Source organism: Artemia sp. Qi Xiang Cuo, chromosome 10 (genome assembly GCF_049724085.1).
Source record: "Artemia sp. Qi Xiang Cuo chromosome 10, ASM4972408v1, whole genome shotgun sequence".
Taxonomy (NCBI): Eukaryota; Metazoa; Arthropoda; class Branchiopoda; order Anostraca; family Artemiidae; genus Artemia; species Artemia sp. Qi Xiang Cuo.
The window spans coordinates 73292892-73318598 of NC_142803.1; the positions used below are offsets into that span (position 1 = coordinate 73292892).

The following is a 25707-nucleotide window of genomic DNA, read 5'->3' on the forward strand; positions in this document are numbered from 1 at the left end:
GCTATATTTCTACCGCATAGAACAATGATGAGAGAAGTTTGATGATGTGCTTATCGTTGTTCGTAGACCGTTTATCAGGGCAGAATGATGAAAGACGATTGCAAAAGATCGCCATAAGATGTAACATCTTAGCACAAAGATGAGTAAAACAACAGGACTAATGTTAAATAAAAAGGTCCGGTATCTGGTTGCCTTTAGGCTATGCATGATGGCGTTCATAGATACTGGTAGTCAGAGAAACTGGATAGACGAGCACAAGCATCAAATTGGTGAGAACCATGAAATTATTTTAGATAACGCTACCTATTAATATTAGCCAACTAATCTTAGAAGAAAAGATTATTAAACCTGAAAGTAAACATTCGCAATTTGATGTTTGAAAGTGATTTTGAAAAGGATAGTTTGCTATAATTTCGGATATTAATCTCAGTCATGTAAGAACTCATAGTATGGCTTTGAGCCAACAGGCAAGGAGAAGGAAGAGGAATTTAAATGTGGCTTTTGGTCTGAAGCAAGAAATTATTAGTCACCATGCTAACCATACATTTATAAAGGATCAGGCACAGAGTATGTATTAGGCCTAGATAATTTTGTTAATTTCAAGGACAGCTGTTTGTTGGAAGTATATTCAAAGAAAATTCTGGAAAGAACTTTAAAAGGAACAAAAATTTTAGCCATCACTAATGCCTACATAGCCTAAGTGAATTTAAAGTGAATAGGCTACTTAGCCTTCTTAACCTAGGCTATCTTAATCCTAAAGCTACATTGCCTTCTATCTCCTCTGCAAGAAATATATAAATAGCCCACTTTACATGCCCCTGTTACATCTAAGTAGGCTTACAAATAGTTATAGGCTAGGCTAATGACCCAATTTACCTTCACCTTAGCCTATAGTTGTAGCTGAGTAGGCCAGACTAGTTGGTAAAGTTCTACAAAATCATATTATTGAGTTATGACTAAAGTGAATACACCATTCAATGCCTTTTTTATGCTGATTACGACTATAGGCTAATAAGCATTTCTATTGGAAATGAATTTCAGCCCCCCTTATATAGGCTATACCCAACCTAACCTAACCCTGAATTGGCATATATAGGGGGGGTGGGGCTGAAATTCATTTCTGATAGAAATGCTAATTATATTCATAATCAGCATAAGAAAAGGCATCGAATGGTGTATTCACTTTAGTCCTAACTCAATAATATGATTTTGTAGAACTTTACCAATTAGTTTATATCCATAAATAAGGTTGTTGAAACTGTAAGAGTAATCCCCCAATACTTAAAGAGGGGGCTCCACACTTTGACTAGCCTATTGGAAAAAATTACTTTATAAGCTTATAGTGAATGGTACTATCCAATCTCCTTATAATTAAAAACTTTTTAGTCATCCCATTGGAAAATTTGGCCCATCTGTATAGGAGAAATCTATATTTGCCAACTAGTTGACAATAAATATTGCCCCAGCAAAACTTTCCTTTTCGAACTAGTTGACTAATAACTTCTCCCCAGAAAAAACTTAATTTTTCCAGTTAGTTGACAATTCATTTTCCAACTAGTTGACTAGTAACTTCTTCCCAGAAAAACTTAATTTTGCCAAATAGCTGGAAACAAACATTGCCCCAGAAAAGAATTCATTTTCTAACTAGTAACTTCTCCCATTGCTGGAAGTTCCCATTTCCTTTAAATCTTTCTTTTATGAGATCCTCTCACCCCAGACAAGGACAATCTGCTTTCCTTTTAGCCCTAGACAGTTGGCCAAAAAGAAAACCTTTGGCATTGAACATTTGTCATCCTTCATCTGCAGAATGTGCCCGAGCCATCTTAACCTTTCTTTTATTATAGCCCTAGAAAGCAGGATTGAACCACATTTTTTGTAAAGCCTACTGTTTGAAATATGGTCAGTCAGCCAGATACCCAGAACAATCTTTAGGCAATTTCTATGGAAAACATCTAGCAAATTGTCATCCACTTTTTGGAATTTTCTTTTAGGTTTGTATATATTGATGGGATGATCAGGGAGAGAGTGTTGCTTTGTTGTTAGGATAACAACTAATCAGAGGCAACGCTGTAGCGTTGCCTATAGTAAAGGCCATATGGCTCCAATGTTTTATTATTTTTTATTATTTTTTTCCCAGAGGCACTTCATATGGAAGGGGTCATCATAGAAGCTTCAAAGGGGGCTCATTCAATTGGAAATCAAGAGTTCTAGTGCCCTTTTTAATAGTCAAAATGATTGGAGGGCAACTAGCCCCCCCCCTATGCCCACCATTCCCCCAAACACATCCAATCAAAATTTTGAGATAGCCATTTTGTTCAGCATAGTTGATTTCCTGATAGAAAATATATTTTTGAGGGATGACACTCCCCCACAACCCTCAGGGCAAGGGTTTTAAGTTATGCCCTGGGGGCATATAAGGTTTTTATAGAAGGTGTTGTCATAGAAACTTCAAAACAGGCTCAATCTATTGCAAATTAAAGGGCTAGTGCCCTTTTTAATAATCAAAAGTGATTGGAGTTTAACTAGACCCCCCCCCCCCCCTACACCCATCATTTCCCCAAACACATCCAATCAAAATTTTGAGATCGTCATTGTGCTCAGTACAGTTGATTTCCAGATAGAAAATATATTTTTTAGGAGGACACAACCCTCAGGGCAAGGGTTTTAAGTTATACCCTGGTGGCATATAAGGTTTTTATAGAAGGCGTTGTTGTAGAAACTTAAAAAAGGCTCATTCAATTGGAAATTCAAAAAGCTAGTGCCCTTTTTATTAGTCAAAAGTGATTGGGGGGGCACCTAGGCCCCCCCCCACACACACACCCATTATTCCCCCAAACACATCCAATCAAAATTTTGAGATAACCATTTTGTTCAGCATAGTTGATTTTCAGACTGAAAATATATTTTTGAGGAGGACACTCCCCCACAACCCTCAGGGCAAGTATTGTAATTTATGCCCAGGGAGCATATATTGTTTTAATAGAAGGCGTTGTTTTAGAAACTTCAAAAAAGGCTCGATCGATTGGAAATTAAAGGGCTAGTGCCCTTTTTAATAGTCAAAAGTGATTGGAGTGCAACTAGCCCCTCCCCACGCCCATCATTTCCCCAAACACATCCAATCAAAATTTTGAGATAGCCATTTTGTTCAGCATAGTGATTCCCAGATTGAAAATATATTTTGGCAAGGATACTCCCCCACAACCCTCAGGGCAAGGGTTTTAAGTTATGCCGTGGGGACATATAAGGTTTTTATAGAAGGCGTTGTTGTAGAAATTTCAAAACATGCTCATTCAACTGGAAATTAAATGGCTGGTGCCCTTTTTAATAGTCGAAAGTGATTGGAGGGGAACTAGCCCCCCCCCACGCCCATCATTTCCCCAAACACATCCAATCAAAATTTTCAGAGGCATTGTTGTAGAAACTTCAAAACAGGCTCATTTGATTGGAAATTAAAGGGCTAGTGCCCTTTTTAATAGTCAAAAGTGATTGGAGTACAACTAGCCCCCCCCCCACGCCCATCATTTCCCCAAACACATCCAATCAAAATTCTGAGATAGCCATTTTGTTCAGCATAGATAGAAAATATGTTTTTGAGGAGGATACTCCCCCAGTACCTTCAGGGCAAGGGTTTTAAGATATGTCTGGGGGGCATATAAGGTTTTTATAGAAGGAGTTGTCGTAGAAACTTCAAAAAAGGTTCATTCAATTGTAAATTCAAAGGGCTAGTGCCCTTTTTAATCGTCAAAAGTGATTGGAGTGCAACTAGCTCCCTTCTCCATGCCCATTATTTCCTCAAACGCATCCAATAAAAATTTTGAGATAGCCAATTTGTTCAGCGTAGTTGATTTCCAGATAGAAAATATCTTTTGGAGGAGGATACTCCCCCACAACCCTCAGGGCAAGGGTTTTAAGTTATGCCCTAGGGACATATAAGGTTTTTATAGAAGGTATTGTCATAGAAACTTCAAAACATGCTCATTTGACTGGAAATTAAAAGGCTGGTGCCCTTTTTAATAGTCGAAAGTTATTGGAGGGGAACTAGCCCCCCCCCTACGCCCATCATTTCCCCAAACACATCCAATCAAAATTTTCAGATAGCCATTTTGTTCAGCGTAGTGGATTTGCAGATAGAAAATATATTTTTGAGGAGGATACTCCCCCAGAACCTTCAGGGCAAGGGTTTTAAGTTATGCCCTGGGGGCATCTAAGGTTTTTATAAAAGGCGTTGTCGTAGAAATTTCAATAAAGGCTTATTCGATTGTAAATTCAAAGGGATAGTGCCCTTTTTGATATTCAAAATTGATTGGAGGGTAACTAGCCCCCCCTCCCTACGCCCATCATTCCCCTAAACACATCCAATCAAAATTTTTGGATAGCCATTTTTGTTTTGCATAGTTGATTTCCAGATTGAAAATATATTTTTGAGGAGGACACTCCCCCACAACCCTCAGGGCAAAGGTTTTAAGTTATGCCCTGGGGGTATTTAAGGTTTTTATAAAAGGCATTGTTGTAGAAACTTCAAAGCAGGCTCATTCGATTGGAAATTAAAGGGCTAGTACCCTTTTTAATAGTCAAAAGTGATTTGAGGGTAGGTAGCCCCCCCCCTACACCCATCATTTCCCCAAACACATCCAATCAAACTTTTGAGATAGCCATTTTGTTCAGTGTAGCTGATTTCCAGATAAAAAATATGTTTTTGAGGAGGACACTCCCCCAGAACCTTCAGGGCAAGGGTTTTAAGATATGCCCTGGGGGTATATAAAGTTTTTATAGAAGGCGTTGTGGTAGAAACTTCAAAAAAGGTTCATTCGATTGGAAATTCAAAGGGATAGTTCCCTTTTTAATAGTCAAAAGTGATTGGAGGGCAACTAGCCCCCCCCTACACCCATCATTTCCCCAAACACATCCAATCAAACTTTTGAGATAGCCATTTTGTTCAGTGTAGCAGATTTCCAGATAGAAAATAGGTTTTGGAGGAGGACACTCCCCCAGAACCTTCAGGGCAAGGGTTTTAAGATATGCCCTGGGGGCATATAAGTTTTCTATAGAAGGCGTTGTTGTAGAAACTTCAAAAAAGGTTCATTTGATTGGAAATTCAAAGGGATAGTTCCCTTTTTAATAGTCAAAAGTGATTGGAGGGCAACTAGCCCCCCCCCCCCCCTACACCCATAATTTCCCCAAACACATCCAATCAAACTTTTGAGATAGCCATTTTGTTCAGTGTAGCTGATTTCCAGATAGAAAATATGTTTTTGAGAAGGACACTCCCCCACAACCCTCGGCAAGAGTTTTGTTATGTCCTGGGGGCATATAAGGTTTCTATAGAAGGCGTTGTTGTAGAAACTTCAAAACAGGTACATTCAATTGGAAATTCAAAGGGCTAGTGCCCTTTTTAATAGTCGAAAGTAATTGGAGGGCAGCTATCCCCCCCCCATGCCCATCACTCCCCCACAGACATCCAATCAAAATTTTGAAAAAGCCATTTTGTTCAGCGTAGTTGATTTCCAGATAGAAAATATGTTTTTGAGGAGGATAATACCCCACAACCCTCAGGGCAAGGGTTTTAAGTTATGCCCTGGGGGCATATAAGGTTTTTATAGAAGGTGGTGTTGTAGAAACTTCAAAAAAGGCTCATTTGATTGGAAATTCCGAGGGCTAGTGCCCTTTGTAATAGTCGAAAGTGATTTGAGGGCAACTAACCCCCTCTCACGCCCACCTTTTCCCCAAACACATCCAATCAAAATTTTAAGACAGCCATTTTATTAAACGTAGTTTTAAGTTCTGGAAATTAGGTTTTTGAGGATTACAACTCCCCCAAAGCCCTCAGGGCAAGGGTTGTAATTTAAGTATTCTCCGAATCCTTCATATTATTTCTTATGGAAGGATGCTTGTATAAACTTTGGAGAGGGCTCGTTTGATTGGAAATTGAAAGTTCTTGTTCACTTTTTAAGAGTCAAAAGAGATTGAAGGGCAACTAGCCCCTCTCCCTCCTCCATGCCCTCAATGCATCAGATAAAAATTTTGAGATAGACATTTTGTTAAAATAGTTCAAAGTTCTTGGGAAGGGGTTTTGTATGGGAAGAACACATAGGAAATATATTATAATTATCCAATTATAAGGTTAAAATACATACTCTGTGATAGATGCAAAATTGTTTTGGCACACAAATTCCTATTAAGGTCAATTCCAAACAGCCGTGATCCCTTTGTGTCAGCAAGTGAAATGGTCTAAACCCCCTTATTGGAGCTATTTTTTCAATCCATTCATTGTTGTCAATCGCTCTCCACAGGTTATGCAAGCTGTCTATTGTTCATATATATGGTTTTTATCAAAGAGGTAATCGTATAGACTTTGATAAAAGCCTCATTTGATTTAAATTGAAAGTTCTAGATCCGTTTCTTAAGTAAAGAATAATTAGACAGTAAGCACCCCTCATGCCATAAAAACTTGAAACTTTTTGCAATCAAAAACGAGCAAAAATTAATTAAAAAAAACTTTCCGGAAAATAAATTTTTCAAATAAAAGTCAACTGAATTTCAAACATAAGATCGGGAGATACAAATACCTGTTAAATTTTAAACTCAAAAGACCAGAAATTACTATTAAAGAATAAATGAAACCCAAAACGAACATCAATTAAATAAACAATCATAGCAAAAAACATACAACAAGTAATAATATAAATGAATAAATAGATCTTAAAGTGAGTAATGCTTGGATTGAATATGAAAATCTAGCTTAAAACGAAAACAAATATTTTACTATTGAAGTATGAATGAAACTTAAAACGAACAGAAATTAAATAAACAATCAATGCAAACAAAACATACAATATATATCAATGTAAATGAATAAATAAATCTTAAAACGAGTGAAACTTAAATTGAATATGCAAGTCAAGTTTGAATTGAATAAAAATAATTACAAACAAGAGTTTGGGTATCGTCTCACTGCAGAAGCCTAAAACCTACTGCAAACTAAAGATTTAATAGCATTTTAGCCCTTTCTTCTTCTTCTTAAGGGTAGAAGGTAAGGGTTTCATACCTCTTTTAATCTGTCTGTTATGCTGCTTCTTAAGTATGAGTCAATCCTGCATGAAAACCAAGAAAGGAAAGGATATAATACATAAAAAATAAAATCAAATAGGTGATAAAACGAGGACTTTTTCAGCCAGTAGCAAAATATGAAGATGAAAAACAAGCAAATATTTTAAAAAGGATCTCCGCCAAGTCATCCTCAGTACTCAGAAAAAACAACAAAACACAAAAAAAATCTAATTTTTCAAAGTGAATTTGACAAGAGGAGAAAAGATGTTCAAAAGATACTCTGTCACTGAGGTATGCTACTTTCACTCAGCCAGCCATACTTTTCACTGGCTGATATTCTTGGTTCCTTTTATTAGTGACAATTTCATATTTGGTTCTGCTTAGCAAGTGTGGTCTCATTAATTACTCATGTAAATCAGCCTACTTATATATATATATATATATATATATATATATATATATATATATATATATATATATATATATATATATATATATATATATATATATATATATATATATATATATATATATATATATATATATATATATATATATATATATAATATATATAGGCTATATATATTGTGCTGAATATTAAATAAAAAAGATACTATATTAAATGAGTTAAAACTGTGAATAGTAATAGAAGGAAACATGATAATCTGATGCTGTGTAGGCCTATATCATAAAGCAAGAATGGTACCTACATACTATCCACAACACATTCAAGAAGTTTGCTCTGTTGAATCTAAGAAAACCCAGTTTGTCTGTCTGCAATTTGTTATAAATAGCTTTGTCTGAGTAAGAAAAATGTGATGTAGGTGTATTTTAGTTAGACATTTAATATATAGAGGTTGTTAGGGGTTAGGTGTTCAATATAAGGCATCTAAGGGGGCCTGCTTTCCACAATTCTTTGTGGAAGTTTCCATAATTTTGTTTCTAAAGTAGAGTAAAGGCAGCAATAATTTGACACTGCAATTTTGGAGCCACTGTCAAAATTTTACTTCAAAACAGGATAACTCTGCTCAGTTGTGACTCAGAACACCATCTCTTGAATCTGTTGTTTATATTTTGACAATGCAAAATGTGAAAACTATATCTAATACACCCAGATAAGAAAAATATATTTAATTCATTCAGTTCCCTGTTTTCAACACAAAATGAGCTCCTGACAATTTTCTACCTATGTAATGTTCAAACTGTCATCACTTGGTTATTTTTTTGCCAAAAAAAAAAAAAAAAAAAAAAAAATGGGATCTGCACCAATGCATCAAGATACATCTGATCTTCTCTAAAATGTAGCCACATTGGCTTTTTCTTGATAAAATTAAGTTAGAATGGCAGCTAATATTATATTGACAAAACCATGTTCCAAGTGTCAAATTCTTGTCTGATATAGTGGAATACCAGACCGACTAAAAATGTTTCTTCAGCCAAATTCAAATGTAAACATTGTCTTCTATCATAAGATTCATTTCTTCTGAGAATATCTTATTACCTGGTAAAAATTTTTTAAACAGCAACAGGCCTTGTCAAAATATAGGTGACTGATGAAACTTCACTGAACATGTAAAACAGATGAAAAACAATTGGTGTCAAAATTCAAGGGTTCCCTGACAAAAACTTAGTTGTTCAATTTACAGGTACTGTCTCAACAACAAAAGATTTTGATGATTATTATTTGTAATAATATTTCACCTGAAAAAAAGAAGTTTTTTTTAAAATTGCAGTTTCACTGATTTGATCCTAGATACTAGATTTTCCCATCCTCTGAGGAACTGCCACTTGGCCTCATACTATGTTCATATTTTTAAGCATTTGACTTCATCAATTACAACATCCTAATTCATTTATTGCTGAATGAATTTGAAGTAGACTCTATTTTGGTAAATTTTATGTATTTTCTATTTCAAATAGATCCCAAGTTGTAAAATACAAAATATTCTCTCTGAACCCCTCCCTAGTTATTGTGGAATTCCTTGTGGAACCTTGTTAGGACCACTCTTATATGTAGTGTTGATTAATAGAATTGGTAAGATTTCCTCAAAGGTGTTAATATGTAGATGAGTTGCTGATCCTTGAAGTATGTCATAGGACTATCGCAAATAACCCCATCAAAATCCTACCCATGTTTTGGACAAAGCTAAGTATTTACGTATGAAAGTAAATTCCACTGAGTAAATTATAATAACAACAAACTTCTTGAAATCCACTCCCATTTTCTTAGACCATATCTTATCCAAAATGCTAATGAAACATGTTAAACTCCAGGGTGTCACAAACTTCTAATAATCTTAAGTAGGGCATGCATATTTCAAGAATTCTGGACTTTCCAGACAAAGGATAGTCAAAATTAATTTTTTTTTTCAGTGGATTAAATTTGTAGATTAAGTTTAAAATGGCCAAATGTTGACATTAAAGTTGAGTGGAAATGGGCCATTCCAGATGACATTTATAGAGACATCTATAACACATTATATTATAGAGACATAGGTCACACAATTACAGTTGCCAACTAGGAAACATGTATCAGTTGCCAAACAATTTAACAAGACAAACCCTACCACACGCTGTTTTGGGCCTCATAAAGAAAGAGCAAGCCTGTTGGAAAAATTATGTAGCTGACAAGTTGAGCTCTCTCAAAGCAAGAGCCTACCAAAGGCTACAAAATAAAGTGAGGCAACAAACCAGGCAAGCAGCTAGCAGAGTAAAACCTTGCAGAATGTATCAAGACCAACCCCAGAACATTTTGGAACCACATAAATTCTAAACACATTGCAAAGCCAGATGTTCCAAGCTTAAAACACCCTACAACTGGGCTCCTGATTAAAAGATCTGCAGAAAAAGCAGATTTATTAATCACGTATTTCACTACCGTCTTCACCCAGGAGCCTTTTCAGTCATCACTACCAACCCTACAAACCATATTCTCTGACCCAACACCCAAGGTTGAGATAGACCAGAAACTCAAAGAGCTAAGGATAAGCAAATTGCCAGGTCTGGACGGACTTCATCCCAGAGTCTTAAAAGAAACCACAGATCTAATTGCAGAGCCCCTACTGATGACTTTTCAAAAATCCTTACAGTCAAATGTACTCCCTAGTATCTGTAAAAAGGCAACAGTGATACCATTGCACAAAAAGGGAAACCGCCTAGATCATCTAAATTACTGCCCGATCAGTCTAACCTGTATAACCTGCAAAATACTGGAATCTATCATATCTGACCACATCCTTGAGCACATTAGCAAAAGAAAGAAAATCACTAGTAAGCAATTTGGGTTCTTGAAGAGAAGGTCTGCAGAGTCACAACTTCTTCTGGCGGTGGAAAACTGGAAAATGCACACTGATAAGAGTGATCATGTTGATGTCATTTACATAGACCTTAAAAACGCCTTTGACAAAGTAACGCATCATCACCTCTTATACAAACTCTGCAACCTTGGTCTGGGAACCACAGTTGATTGGATTGAACAGTTTCTTATTGGAAGGTCTCAAACAGTATCAGTAGAGTTTTGAGCACACTTGAAGTAGAGGTAATCAGCAGTGTTCCCCAGGGCTTGGTCCTTGGCCCTCTCTTATTTAACCTCTCGTATCTCAATGATCTAGTAGATAGAATCAGCTCAGAGATTCTACTGTACACAGACAACGCCAAGCTGTATAAAGTAACCAAAACAGTTGCTAATGCACAACATCTGCAAGAAGACTTTGACAAACTCAATAGTTGGATGTACAACTGGCTGATGGAAATCAATATTGACAAAAGCCACAAGCTAACAATAGGGAAACCTACTATCCACTATGAATATAGACTAGGAGACTTACTGATCACATCATGCCAGGAGGAGCATGACTTGGGAGTTGTCATTGACAACAACTTCAGCTTCCAGGCCCACTACAACAGTATTATTGGGAAAGCAAATTGTGTTGCAGGAGTTTTAAGGTGCAACTTCACTTTTGGAAATGATAAGACCCTTTGCCTTCTCTAATAAGCTTTAGTACAGCCAATCCTGGAATATGGTTGCACATCACGTCTCTTTTACAACAAAGACATCAAAGCTCTTGAAAAGTTCAAAGATGAATAACAAAGTTCTGTCCAACTCTGAGAAACTTACCTTACAAAGATAGGCTCCGCAAGCTAAAACTTCCTTTGCTAGCTTATTGACTGCACCAAGGAGACCTCATTTGCTCTTTGCTACAATGCCTACAAAACATCCAGGCTACTGATGTTCTCAGCTTCAGCCACACGAACCTTCGTGGTCACAACCTGAAGCTTCAAGAGGAGAGGTTCCAAAAGGACATTGGCTATTGGGCGTTCAAGAACCAAGTAACACAACACTGGAACAAGCTCCCCTCTGAAGTCATCAATGCAAACTCATTAAACTCCTTCAAGCAGGAACTGGACAAATACTACAGTGAAAGTGCCTACCATTTTTTTCAATTTAAAAGATTTTTATAGAGGCCCTATGGCCTATTTGTTTTGTATTACATTATTATTACACTCTACATAATTATCCAATTTCAGCCCTTCATCCCTAGAACATGATGCTTAAGGGGCCCTTTAAAGTCAGTTTTTTATATTGAATAGTACAAGCCTATATGGTGTAATGAGTATCAATTTCATCCCTAGAACAGTTTCTAGGGCTATAATCAAAGAAAGGTTGAGATAATGGATATATAAATTAGAACTATAATGGTATAAAATTAGAACTATAATATAGAATTTGACTGTCTTTATATAATGGTAGCTGTCTGTATTGCATGAGGAACTGTTCATACCTGCTAGTTTGAGATTTGATGATTTCCATGGGCTTATATAATACTTTTAAACAAACAAAAAAAAATCACTACAAACAAGAGTTTGGGTATTGCCTCCTTCTCTCTCTGTAAAAGTAAAACCTCCTGCATCATTGGCTCTTTACTGAAAACAAATTGTATCACAAATATTTTCTTTTGCACTTAATATTGAAAACAAACATTAAAAATACAGTAAAATTTTGAACTCATGAGCTTTCAGCAATTAATATCATTAAACATCAAATATTCAGTCTAATTTATTAGTTCTTTCTAAAATTGTCCCCTTCCTTAACTGTAAAAACTTAAAACCTACTTCATCATTGGCACTTCACTGAAAACAAATTATATTACAAGTATTTTCTTTTCCAGTTCTTACAGCAATGAAAATGAAAATAAAATTTTTAACTGATCAATCTTTAAACAACTAATATCATTATATATCAAATATTAAATTTGATTTTGTTTTTATTTTTCAAGGCAGTTCAAGACATATAGTTTTCAGTAAAGCACCATGACACAGTAGGTTTTAGACTTTTACAGTGAGAGAAGGAGGTGATACTCAAACTATGGTTTGTAGTGATTTTTGTTTGTTTCAAGCTTGATTGGCATATTCAATTTAAGTGTCACTCGTTTTAAGATTTATTTATTCATTTATATTATTACTTGTAATTTTTTTTTTGCTATGATTGCTTATTTAATTTCTGTTCATTTGGGTTTAATTTGTTCTTTAATAGTAATTTCTGGTTGTTTTGGGTTTGAATTTTAACAGGTATTTGTATCTGCTGATCTTAAGTTTAAAATGACCTTTACTTTTCTTCAAAAAACTTATTTTTGGGAAAGTTTTTTAGATTAATTTTTCTTCATTTTTGATTGTAAAAAGTTTCAAGTTTTAAAAAATACCTTATTTTAAAATCAAACTTTTTCATAATCAAATGTTCATCAAAGTATCAAAACTAGTATCAAAGTAACAATATCAAAGTAAAAAAGGGTTTGTGTTCACCTTGGTGTTTTTATTATCCAATGTTTGACTATTTTTAAGAAAATGGCTATCTCAAAATTTTTATTGGAGTGGTTTCGAGAAAAAAGGGTGGGGGGGGGGGGGCTAATTGCCATTTGATCTCTTTTAACTGTTGAAAAGTGAAATAGAACTTTCCATTTTCAATCAAATGAGCCCTCTTTGAAGTTTATATAAGTATTGCTTCTATAAGAACTATATATGCACCCAGGGCATAAATTACAGTGTGGGCCTCTGGGCCCTGGGGGTTTCTTGACCTCAGAGTTTTAATACCTGATGTTTGAAGCCATTTTTAACAAAATGGCCACCTCAAATTTTTTACTGAATGGGTTTGGGGATGAAAAAGACATGGAGGGGGGAGGGACGAGTTGCCCTCCAATCTCTTTTGACTCTGAGAAGGTGAACTAGAACTTTTAATTTCAAATCAAATGAGCCCTCTGAAGTTTATACAAGCACCCCTTTCATAAGAGCCATATACAGCCCTAGGCCATAACTTACAACGCCTGCCCTCCAGGCCCTTGGGGTTATGTCAACACCAGAGTTTTTGTTATCTGACCTTTGAACTGTTTAAAAAAATGGCTATCTCAAAATTTTTATTGGATGGGTTTACAGAAAAAGGGCATGGGGGTTGAGCTAGCTGCTCTCCAATCTCTTTTAACCCTTAAAATTGAACTAGAGCTTTCAATTTCCGTTCAAATGAGCCCTCTCTGAAGTTTATACAAGCATCTCTTCCATAAGAACCATATATACCCCCAGGGCATAACGTGCAGCACCTGCCCATGGGCCCTGAGGGGTTGTTTTGACACCAGCTTTTGTTATCTGACCTTTGAACTATTTTTTAACAAAATGGCTATATCAAAGTTTTTATTGGATGCATTTGGGGGAAAAGAGGCATGGGGGGATAGTTGCCCTCTGATCTCTTTTGACTCTTAAAAACTAAACTAGAACTTTCAATTTCCAATCAAATGATCCCTCTCTGAAGTTATACAATCATCCCTTCCATAACAGCTATGTATGCCTGCCGAGCATAACTTACAACACCTACCAATGGCCCCATAGGATTGTGTTGACCCTGGAGTTTTTTGTTATATGATGTTTCAATATATATTCAGGGTACAGTTAAACGAGGCCTGAAACTTAATGGAGGGAGCATCCAGTGGATCAATGAGTTCTCTTACCTTGGTAGTTTCATCACTAGCAACAACAGTCACTCAAAAGACATTAAAGACGTCTTGCCCTTGCGAGTTCCAGTTTCAAAGCCCTTATCCCCATATGGCAAAGCAAGGATTTGTCTCTGCAGCTTATGAAACAACTTTTTGATGCCCTGAGCATCCCCATTGCAATCTACTCCTGTGAAACATGGGCGCTGAAGGTGGATCACAATCGTCGCCTGGCAGCATTTGAAACTATTTGCCTCTGCTGCATTGCCAGGATCACTTACCTTTATAGAATTTCAAATGTTGAACTTCTTGAGCACCTTAAAATACAACAAACAATTCTAATGAAGATCCAGCTCCAGGAACTTCGATGGCTTGGTCACGTACAATGGATGAGTCCATCCCGTCTCCCGAAAATCAGAAGACCAAATTCCCGGTTCTTGTCCTTGTGGTTGTCCCCCAAAAAAGGTGGAAGGAAAACTTCGCACCTCACCACCTCTTGGACCTTCTTTGCCTAGCAGAAAACCGTGAGGCATACATAAGGCACATCCACGCCATTACAAAGAAAGAGGCCCCAAGACGACCTTCAAGGAGGGATGGGACTTCAGTCAAGTCAAGTCAAGATGTTTAAACCATTTTAAAAAAAATGGCTCTCTCAAAGCTCTTATTGGATGGGTTTGAGGAAAATAGGGCGTAGAAAAAAGAAAGGGGGCTAGTTGTTCTCTGACCTCCTTTGACTCTAAAAAGTGAACAAGAACTCAGTTTCCTATAAAATGAGCCCTCATCAAAGTTTACACAAGCATACCTTCCATAAGAACCATATATGCCCCCAGAGCGTTACTTACAACACCTGCCCCTTGGTTCTGGGGGTTTGTGTTTGTAAAGCAGTTTTTATTATCTACCTTTGAACTATTTTTAATGTAATGGCTATCTAAAAATTTTTATCAGATGGGTTTGGGAAAAAAAGTGTTTGGGGTGGGGGGGGGGGGCTAGTTGTTCTCGGATAACTTTTGACGCTTCAAAAGCGAACTAGAACATTCAATTTCCATTTAAGAAGAAGAAGGATTTATTGAAAAAAAACATCAACAAAAAATTATTGCTGCCTCCCCTAAAAAGCAAAGCTTGTCCGTGGGGGAGGTAGAACAAACAAAATCCATAAAACAAAGAATACTCGGCCACCAACATCACTAATACCATCTCACTAAACAATGAACACAAAATAATATCATATGGTATACATCTTATGGGAACATCATATCAACTAAACCCCCGCGATAAATAAATCAATCAATCAGTGATAACTCATATTCAGCAAAAAGCAGTTCCTTAATGATTTTTCTAAAAATATTGGGGTCACCAATAGTCTTAATATCACTATTCAAACTATTCCATTTCCGCGTACCTCTATAAAAAACAGAAAAACATGAACGGGAAGATATACCTCTAGGTACACAGAAGTCCGCGCTACCCCTTGTATCGTGAGAATAAACAGTAGACCTAATGGACAATAAATCACCAAAACAACAAGGCTGAATATCCTGGTCCAGCCCAAAAATAAACCACAATACGTAGAACTCACGAAGGCCTGCAGCCGGCACAATTTTTAAAGTTGGGTAAATTTCTCGAATAGACATACGTGCAGATATACCGGCTAAAATTCTTACTGCATGATTTTGTAGAACTCTTATTAGTTTTAGGGTAGAAGAAAAAGTAGAGAGCCAAATACTTGAACAATAAAGTATATACGGGTGTATTAAAGAAAAATAAAGATGGCGAAGGACAGACTTGGGGAAACAATGTTGGAGTTTCTTCATTATACCGAGATTTCTTGCCAGAATTTTGCTAGTTAAAGTAACATGTTCCTTAAAAGATAGAGTTTCATAATATTACAATCCCAAGGTATTTAAAAGACGCAGTCCTTTTTATAACGCCATTGGGCATATCTAATTCCTTGATCCATGGGTAAAAGTTTGATGATCGCGAGAAAATAATAAAGTTAGACTTAGCCATGTCAATCCTTAGTTTATTTACCCTCAGCCATGCTTTAATTCTGTTAACTGATTCCTTCATAGAAATCTGCAGCAGCTCCACTGTCTTAGCTGTGCTAATGGCTGTTGTGTCATCAGCAAAAAGTGAAACTGTTTCATTAGTCGGGTTTACCGTTAGTTAATTTATTCTATAGCAAAAATTATTTAGACAATTTGGTAGATCATTAATAAATATAAAGAATAATATAGGACGGAGAACTGATCCTTGCGGAACACCTATTTCAATACGCTTATTTTCGGAAGAAGTATCATTTAGTTGGACATACTGATAACGATTACTTAAAAAACTTCTTAAAAAATTTAGTGATTTACCCCACAAACCATACACCTCACACTTCTTAAGTAAAAGTTCATGATCCACAGTATCTAAAGCTTTCATCAGATCTAAAAATATAGCACCTATTTTGAAACCTTTATCTAATACCTCAATAATAATAGTTGTCAAATAAATCATCGCCTGTTCCGTTGTCCTTTTTCTGCGGAACCCAAATTGTGTCTCTACCAGTAGCTTGTGATCCTCCAAAAAACTCATCATTCTAATACTAAAACACTTCTCTAAAACACGGGAAATTATGGGTAAAACAGATATCGGTCTATAGTTTCTTCGGTCATTTTGAATACCACCCTTGTGAATTGGGGTTATACGGGCAACTTTAAAACAGTCTGGGAATTTTCCTTCACGAATACACTCATTAATTAACCCACATAAAACTACAGCTATAACAGGAAAAATACATTTAAGCGTTTTTAGAGTAATATGATCGCTACCAGATGAATTACTACGCAACCCATAAATAATTTTTTTAATTTCGTCAACTGTTAGAAGTCTAAGGTGAAGAGACACATCAATGGGGTCCCTCAGTAAGGACTCGGAAGTTTGGTCACCACTATCAGGGACAACTGACATAGCTAAATTCAGACCAATATTCGAAAAATAACTCTGAAATTTATTGCATATGTCGTTTTCAGAATTCAAAGTCTTTCCCATTGCACTAACTAATTCATCAGGTACACTATTTGTTTTTAATCCAATCACATCTTTTATTAGCCTCAAGGTTTTCTTAGGGTATTCTTCGACCTTCCTAAATTTTTTCTCAAAATATTTTTTTTTTTCATTTCTTAAAATTGTATTCAACCTATTTCCATAAATTTTATATAATTTATTATTTTCTTGTGTCGGGTTAATTATTTGAGCTCTAAACAATTTATCTCTTACATTTATTTGCTTCAAAATCACAGGACCAATCCAAGGTTTTTTACTTGAGTGCTTTCTATTAAACGGTTTCAATATGACTACTTGACTTATCAAACTCTGCAACTTTTCATAAAATAAAACAAACTTTGAATTTGTGTCCTGAACTTCACCTAGAACATCTTACCAATCCACCTTTTCTTTATCATTTTTAAGTTTTACCATCGCACTTTTACTGATCACTGGAATCCTTGATTTTTTGCCTTTAACCACCTTCGTGACAGTTCTAAAGCTAGCTGAAACTCCAAAGTGGTCAGATACATCGTTGATAAGGACCCTGGGAAGACTCAAGGGTACATTAGAAAGGATGTTATCCAGAAGCTTAGCTGATGTTCCCGTAATTCTTGTAGGGATATTTATACAAGGATGAAACCCATTGGATAAACTTCTATTAATAAATTCAGTGCTAGCAGATGACTGATCAATAAGGTCAATTTTAAAATCCCCCATAATAAAACATGGCATAGAGTTAATCGGAAGTTTCATTAATTGTTCTTCAAATAGGTCCATAAAGTCTTGGAGCAGGCTCTGTGGAGGTCTATATACTACAACAATACAAAAATTCAAATTCTCTCTAGTTATATGTAAAACAAAACACTCGCAAACTTTCTCTCTATATATTGTAAGATCTTCTCTTATTGAAACCTTATAATAAGCCTGAATGTAAGCTGCTAGGCCTCCATGTTGGTAATACTCGCGATTCCTTACATATAAATTATACCCAGGGATATGTAGTAATTGCGAGTTATTGTCATTTAACCACGTTTCAGTTAAAGCGATCACCTGAAAGACATTAGTATTTATTAATTCCGAAAAAAAATTATGCGCAGAATTCAATCCCTGACAATTCAAATGAAAAATGTTAAGGCTAAAATGGCCCCTATCACAATACAAGGGTAGTGCTTCTTCTTTAAAAATATACCTTGATGGTTCATTTGTGAAAATCTCAGTGGCATTAATATCTAAATTTCTATTTATCCTTTGATTAAACTGGCTGGAAAAATCAACCCTTCGACTTTCAAGTTGCAGGACATTACTGTTCCCAGGAGGTAAAGCGACATCTCTAACCATCATCAATAAAATTTGATGCATGTGATGGTAGAGGGTGGTGGTGAGGAAAGAAATCATTATAAACTAAACATATACCTGGACCTAGATAAATACAAAAAAAAATAACAAAATATATTCCGTCAAAGCCGACGTACAGTTTAAAAAAACACATTATTGAAAGCTTCATAGCACAAAGCAAAACCATTCAAAAAGACATCAGCCCGCTACCACCCGATCAAAATAATTTCACATTAACAAACATTTTAGATTATTTACTCAAAAATAAAAATTATCATTAACCCAAACATTTCAAATTCATCACTATCAACTTTACCATATCTATTTGATTAAACCAAGCGAAAAAGAAAAGATAATTAACCAATAAGTTAACTAAACACATTCAATAAAACACTCATTTTTTAGCACCTCTGGAAGCTGTGGAGGGAGGAGGCTTATGTGCTAGTTGCTCAATCCATTCATCACACGTAAACTTCACTTTCGTACCACCCGGACGTTCAAACTGAAGGTATGGTGGAACTGTGTTTGATACCCATGAAATTATACCCATCGTTTTAAGAAACAGTTTTTTTCTTCATAAAGTTTTTTTCTTGCCTCTCTCACAGAAAAAGGGGCATCATCACTCACATAAATGTTTCCCTGGTTTGCTATATTTCTTCCTTTAAGCTTCTTCCCATTTTTAAGGATTTCAATCTTGTTTCCACGGTTTTTTACATTAACCTTAAAATATTTCTTATCCTTTTTTATTGCAAAAACTGAAAAATGGGGTATTACTGGTAAATTTAGTCCATCCGTACATATCTCGGTAAACATACGTTTGGCTTGATCTTCATCCTCATAGACTGCATTCCATACAACCAAATTATTTTCGTTAGGCTGATACTCTGCAGCCATAAGCCTATCAGAAATACATAGGGTCTTTTCTTTAAAATATTTATCTTCTGACTGCAGGTTAAAATTATCATTTTTCAACAAAGAAATGTCATTTTCTACAGCATTTGTACAAGACTTAATCCCGGAGAATTCAGACCTTAAGGCTAATTGCTCTGATTCAATTGCTTTTATTCTATTTTCTACTACAATGAATCGCTGTTCAATTGATTGGACTGAGCTCTGAGTTTCACGCATAATGTCCACCATCTTCGCTATTTCCTCTGATAGGGTCATTAACGAAACCTGAGCTGTCGCTGGCTTCCGAATATCTGGATTTCCTGACGTATTTGGGATACTTGTGGCACTATCATCGCTAGAATCAATATCTGGACGACCCCTTTAATTTTTTTTCTTGCCCATCTTAACTTAGCAATAGCTAAAATTGACTTACTGGCAAAAGAAGAAGCCACCAGTCCTAAATAAGTCCTTTTCCCCCACTGTACTATTCCTTTAATCTCATATCACGAATAATTTGAGCCTTAAATCACTTTGGAGGAATAACAGCTAATCATTTCCGTTGTTGAGTTTTATTTAGGGAAAGGCTTGTATTTTCCGACTGTCTTTTATCAGCTCATATAAATTTTTCATTGTATCACAGTAAGCAGATAATTTAGCAGTATTCCATCTTCATTCATTTCATTACGTGATTCATTGAATAGGTGATAGCAAGCAATACGGTCTTAACCGGTTGAGCAATGAATCATGACTGATTCATTCAAATGAGCCCTCTCTGAAGTTTATATGAGCATCCCTTTCATAGGAACTATATATGCCCCCAGGACAACACTTACAACGCTTACCCCTGGGGGGTTGTGTTGACACTGTAATTTTTGTTATTTAATTTTTGAACAATTAAATTTTTTTTTTAGCTAACTCAAAATTTATAGCAGATGGGTTTGGGGGAAAAAGGGCACGGGGGGGGGGGGCTAGATGCCCTTCAATCTCTTGACTCTTAAAAAGTGAACTAGAACTTCAAGTTTCCAAACAAATAAGCCCTCTATGAAATGAGCATCCCTTTCATAAGAACCGTACAAGCCTTTAGGGCATAACTTAGAATGCCGTCCCTCAGGCTCTGGGAGGTTGTATTGACACCAAGAGATTTTCTTATCCAACCTTTGAACTATTTTTAACAAAATGTCCATTATAAAATTTTCGTCAGATGGGTTTGGAAAAAGAAGGCATGGGGGGGGGGGCGTATTTGCCCTTGGATCTCTTTTGAGTCTTAAAAAGTGAACTCAAAATTTCAGTTTCCAATCAAATGAGCCCTCTCTGAAGTTTATAGAAGCATCTCTTTCATAAGAACCATATATGTCCTAGGGCATAACTTACAACGCCTGCCCCCAGTCCCTGGGGGGTATTTGACACCTGAGTTTTGTCGTCTGACTTTTGAACAATTTGTAACAAAATGGCTATCTCAAAAATTTTTTTGGTTAGCATTTGGGGAATATGGGGCTGGGGGGGGGGGCTAGTTGCCCTCCGATCTCTTTTGACTCTCTAAAAATGAACTAGAACTTTCAATTTCCAATCAAATGAGCCCTCTCTGAAGTTTTACAAGCATTCCTTCCATAAGAACCATATATTCCCCCAGAGCATAACTTACAACGCCTGCCCTTCGGCCCTGGGGGGCTCTGTCGACTCCGGGGTTTTTGTTATATAGTCTGAACTATTAAAAAAAAAATGACTGTCTCAAATTTTTTATCAGATGGGTTTGAGGCAAACAGATCATAAGTGTGGGGGGGGAGGAGGGCTAGGTGCCCTCCGATCTCTTTTGACTCTTAAAAAGTGAACTAGAGCTTTTAATTTCCAATCAAATGAGACCTTTTTGAAGTTTATACAAGCATCCCTTCCATAAGAATTATATATGCCCCCAGGGCATAACTTACATATTGGATGCATATGGGAAAAAAAGGGCAGGGGGGGTGCTAGTTGTCCTCTAATCACTTTTGATTCTCAAAAAGGCCATTAGAACTCTCGATTTCCAATCAAATGATCCCTTTTTGAAGTTTATCCAATGACCCCTTCCATATGAAGTGCCTCTGAGAAGAAAAAAAAAAAATGATAATAAAACATTGGAGCAGTATGGCCATTACTATAGGCAATGCTGTTTTGTTGCCTCTGATTTTTCTGGTATACCATACAAGGATAAAACCTCTGCTAAAGCTCTTCTATCAATAGAATTGAATGCTTGCTCATAATTTATAAAACTGAGGACCAAAGGTGTTTGACAACTCAGGCACTTCTCAATTATTAACCTAAGAGTGAAAATTTGGTGAACACATCCTATACCATTTCTAAACCTGCACTGTTCTTCTCTCAAAACTTTGTCTACAGCACCTCTCAGTCTAAAAAGTATCATAGTACTAAGAGATTTGCTACCTACAGAGACGAGACTATTGCCTCAGTAATTACCAACTCACTCTTATCACCTTTCTTATAAAGTGGCTTAATTAAGGTTTTCCTAAAATCTTTAGGTACTTCCCCTTTTCAAATCTTCCTTCACTTTAAAGGTATCACAAACTTTTTAATTTTTCTCTATATCCTTTCCTGTAACTGTATCTCAGTTTAGCACAATCTTAAAATGTTCTGCCCATCTCTATTTACCTCTTTCCTTATCACTAAATTTGGCCCCGATCCTATCTTTAAGTGGGACAAGTCCGGATTGACTACTCCCTCTCAATCTATTAACATGCCAGTACAATATTTTACTATTATGCCATCTAGCTGCATCTTCCAAATGCAGCTAGAAAAAAAAATGAATATCCAATACCAGAAATGTGCTGAATGAAGAGTCTGGGTATCTTCTTTAATGATAATTTGAAACAAAGCTGATACAAATTAAACAAAATGGGTGAAGTATATTAACTACAGCCTTATTAAGGCTTTGCAGTTCATATTTCACGTTTTGCAAAAGAACAGGAATTAAAATTAAAAATGAAGCCAAATATAAATTGAACAGACAATTCAACAAATAAGTTTGGGATTACCACCCTTCAAAAGTGGCTAAGGGCGGGAAAGTGCTCCATTTCCCTGAAGTTCCAAGGTGTTGGTGTGTGGGGCCAAAACCATTTTTAGTTTAATTTAGCTTATGTGTCAACATTCGTTGGCATACTGGATAATATTGTTGGCACATTCTCCTCCCCTGCCCTTCCCCTCCTCTGTCCTCTCCTATTCCCTCTCCCCTGCCCTTCAAACCCTCCCCTGCCCTTCAAACCCTCCCCTGCCCTTCAAACCCTCCCCTGCCCTCTCCTATTCCCCCTCCCCTGCCCTTCAAATCCTCCCCTGCCCTTCCCATCCCCTGCCCTCTTCCATTTCCCCTCCCCTGCCCTCTCCTATTCCCCTCCCCTGTCCTTCAAATCCTCCCCAGCCCTGCCCTGCCCATCAAATCCTCACAAAGGCAAGAGTTTTGTTAGTGCCTTAATTAAAAGGAGTAAATTTAAACCAAACAAAAGAGTGATAAAAAACATGAATTGATAAAATAACAAAACTAAAATAATTCTTTTAAATGTCTATATTGAAAAATCTTTACCATATTGTTTGTAGATAAATTTTAAACACAAATAAGTATAATCACCCCTCATATTCCCAGAAAGAATAACCAGTAGATCTTTTGTAGCCTGCTTTTTGAATGGATATACTAATATAAAAAAATAATTATTGGAAGTTTGACCATTATTAAGCTTTGCTATGTTACAGTGAAAAGTTCTCCAAACATGTTTTGTTTCCACAATTAATTTTTTAAACGCTGGTGACTAGGTATGGTAGACAGAAGTATAAATTGTTTTAAGATTTAAACCCACTCTTTACTTTTCATGCACAATCTTGTTATGTTGGTTAATAACAGCATTTAACTGCATACACAAGACAACAGCAAAAACTTGGTATTCATGATTGGTGTTGCCATTTTAGGAATGAGTGTTGGAACAGTTATAACTGAAGTAGTTGTCATTGCAAAGGGTAGGATTGGTAGTTACAGTGGTTGAAGCAGCTGATTAAGTTGAACTAGTACTGATTTAAAGCCCTTGCAGGACTCCAATCTTAAACAACATCTAGTGTTTGTGTGTCATCTAATGACACACAAACAATCTAACATCTAATGCTTAAAATGTTTTGTGTTTTGACATCTAAATCACAAAATTGGTTTCTGAACTGTAATCAGCAAGCTCAGAGCACCAATATTTGTTGAAATAAGACACTATTAGTAAAATATATACTTAGTGTGCTTTGATTTGTCTTCTGGGGGTAGTGGGGGGGGGGCAACTATATTTTTTGGTAAATAACGTAATAACATGTAACTGTAATTAACAATATTTTTGGCCATGTCAATGAAGGTTTTTTAACTTTATAACCTCTGGTAAATAGTAAATTTTTCTCCAATTAAACAAGGCTGCCAAATAGGTTTAGAGGGTGGTGTTTGTGGTGTGAAAATCCAACACTGCTAGACTCTAGCTTAGTTGTAGCTAGAGCCTAGGGACTGTGTCCAATCTCTTTCTTTCCCTTCCAGATTGATTGTTGATAATGTAATTGGGGGTAAGTGAAAATCTTATTAGGAGGTATTTGCCTATGTTTTGTTTGCATTTATAAAAGAACTGCCTTTAATTTGATTTCCTGTCTATGAAAACCCAAACTTTGTTTTTAGTTTGCCAGCTTGTCTTAATCTTTTTGGAATCAGTGTTTGATATTGATATTACTTGTAAGAGTTGTAAGAATTTATCCACATCTGGCCATGAGACTGTTTGCTTTTCCTTCCATTATTTCTCTTTCTGTTTCATCATTGTGTTTTTCTAAATACTCAAACAGTTTGTGGTAACAAACTGTAAGTAAGGATCAACCTGGCTTATTAGTAACCAATGCTGAAAGTTGAATTTTGATATTAACAGGTACATCAAAAGAATTGGTTTTTTACGCTGATTCCAAATATATAAAATTATTAAGTTTAGTTTTACCTATCAAAAGCTACATGTCTGACAAAAATTGCCTGATTTTGAAAAGGGGGAGAATAACCCCAAAAAGTCAAAGGATTTTTATGAAAATTCCACAATCAGAACTAGTTTATCAGAGAATCCTAAAGTAGAAGTTTCAAGCTCTCATTAGAAACATTTGTAATTCTGCATTTTTTGCCAAAAGAAAGATCATGGATGTGTGTTTATTATTTTTTTTTTCAGGGGTTGTCATTTCAACCCATGGTCCTAGAATATCAGGAGAGGGTGCATTTAAATAGGAATTAAAAGCTCTAGTGCCCTTTTTAAGTGACCAAAAAGACTGGAGGGCAACCAGCCCCCTCCCACGCCGTTTTTCCCCAAAATTAACCAATCAAAATTTTGAGATAGCCATTTTGTTCAACATAGTTGAAAGATCCATTAACTATGCCTTCAGGGGTAACATGACTCCCCACAGCCCCTGGGAAAAGGTTAAATTTGCCCATTGTTTCCATACAGTATTTGTTATTGAGAAGTATACAGACATTTTTCAGAAGAGGAGGGATTTTCTGCTGGGGGTGGGTATTCATAGGGAGACAGGATCAGGGGGGGACTTTCCTTGTGAAATTATACACTAGGGGAATTTGAAAGAATTCCTATTCACTATTTTTTTTATTTGTCTTTCTTTCTTTTTGCCTTCTCAATTCTGCTTGTGGAGATGTTTAGGAGGAAATTTTCAGTGGGTTTGGAATTGTCCAGGGAATTTTTCAGTAGGAGGGGGATTTTATGTGAGCAGACTTCTCCATGGGAGAATTTTTTTTGCAGGAGAAATGTTCCATTGGGGAATGGGGGGGGGGGAACTCCAGGAAAAATCGTCCACAGAAAGGGGGATTGGAAAAACGATTAGTGATTGTAAAAACGATTAGAAATTAGTCTTTTTCAAATGAAAGCAGGCTCAAGAGAATTTTTGAGGTGTAATCGTGTGCAAGAAATTTTATGGGGGGGGGGGTATTCTCAGCATGGATCAATGAGAGAGTGAACAGTAGGGATCAATGAGAGGAGTGAATATTGCATGGAGGGGGAACCAGATTTACTGGGACTATTTAAAAAATGATCAGAAATCAGAAAAAAAACACAAGAAAAAACAAGTTTTTTCAATTGAAAGTAGCCTAAGGAGCATCATTAAAACTCAAAGCAAACCGAAATTATTCCAGATATGAGGGGTTTGCCTCCTGCTCAATAGGGTAAAGGTACCGATGATTCGACAGTTTTTGTAAAAAACCAGTTTTTCTACTCTAGAAGTCTTAATTTAAAGACTTTCGGTTTGAAAAGGGTTTCAGTATGTAGGAAAAAGATCTAGGAATCTAACTGTTTGATGAGAAGTTTGAAGTTTTGTCTGGAAAGGGTAAAAAACTCCAATTTTCCGAAATTAGAGCATTTTCACCTGCAAATTCGACCCAACAAAAAAGTTA

General features: G+C 36.2%; 1 protein-coding gene across 1 annotated transcript in view; it reads left to right on the forward strand.

Annotated features, from left to right (window-relative positions):
* The first annotated feature begins 361 nt into the window (after window positions 1-361).
* Window positions 362-25707, forward strand: part of LOC148948148 (uncharacterized) — a 374053-nt gene continuing 348707 nt past the window's right edge. Inside the window, exon 1 of the mRNA XM_089095709.1 lies at window positions 362-567. The gene's annotated coding sequence lies outside the window, so the exon portion shown is untranslated. The remainder of the gene's footprint in view (window positions 568-25707) is intronic.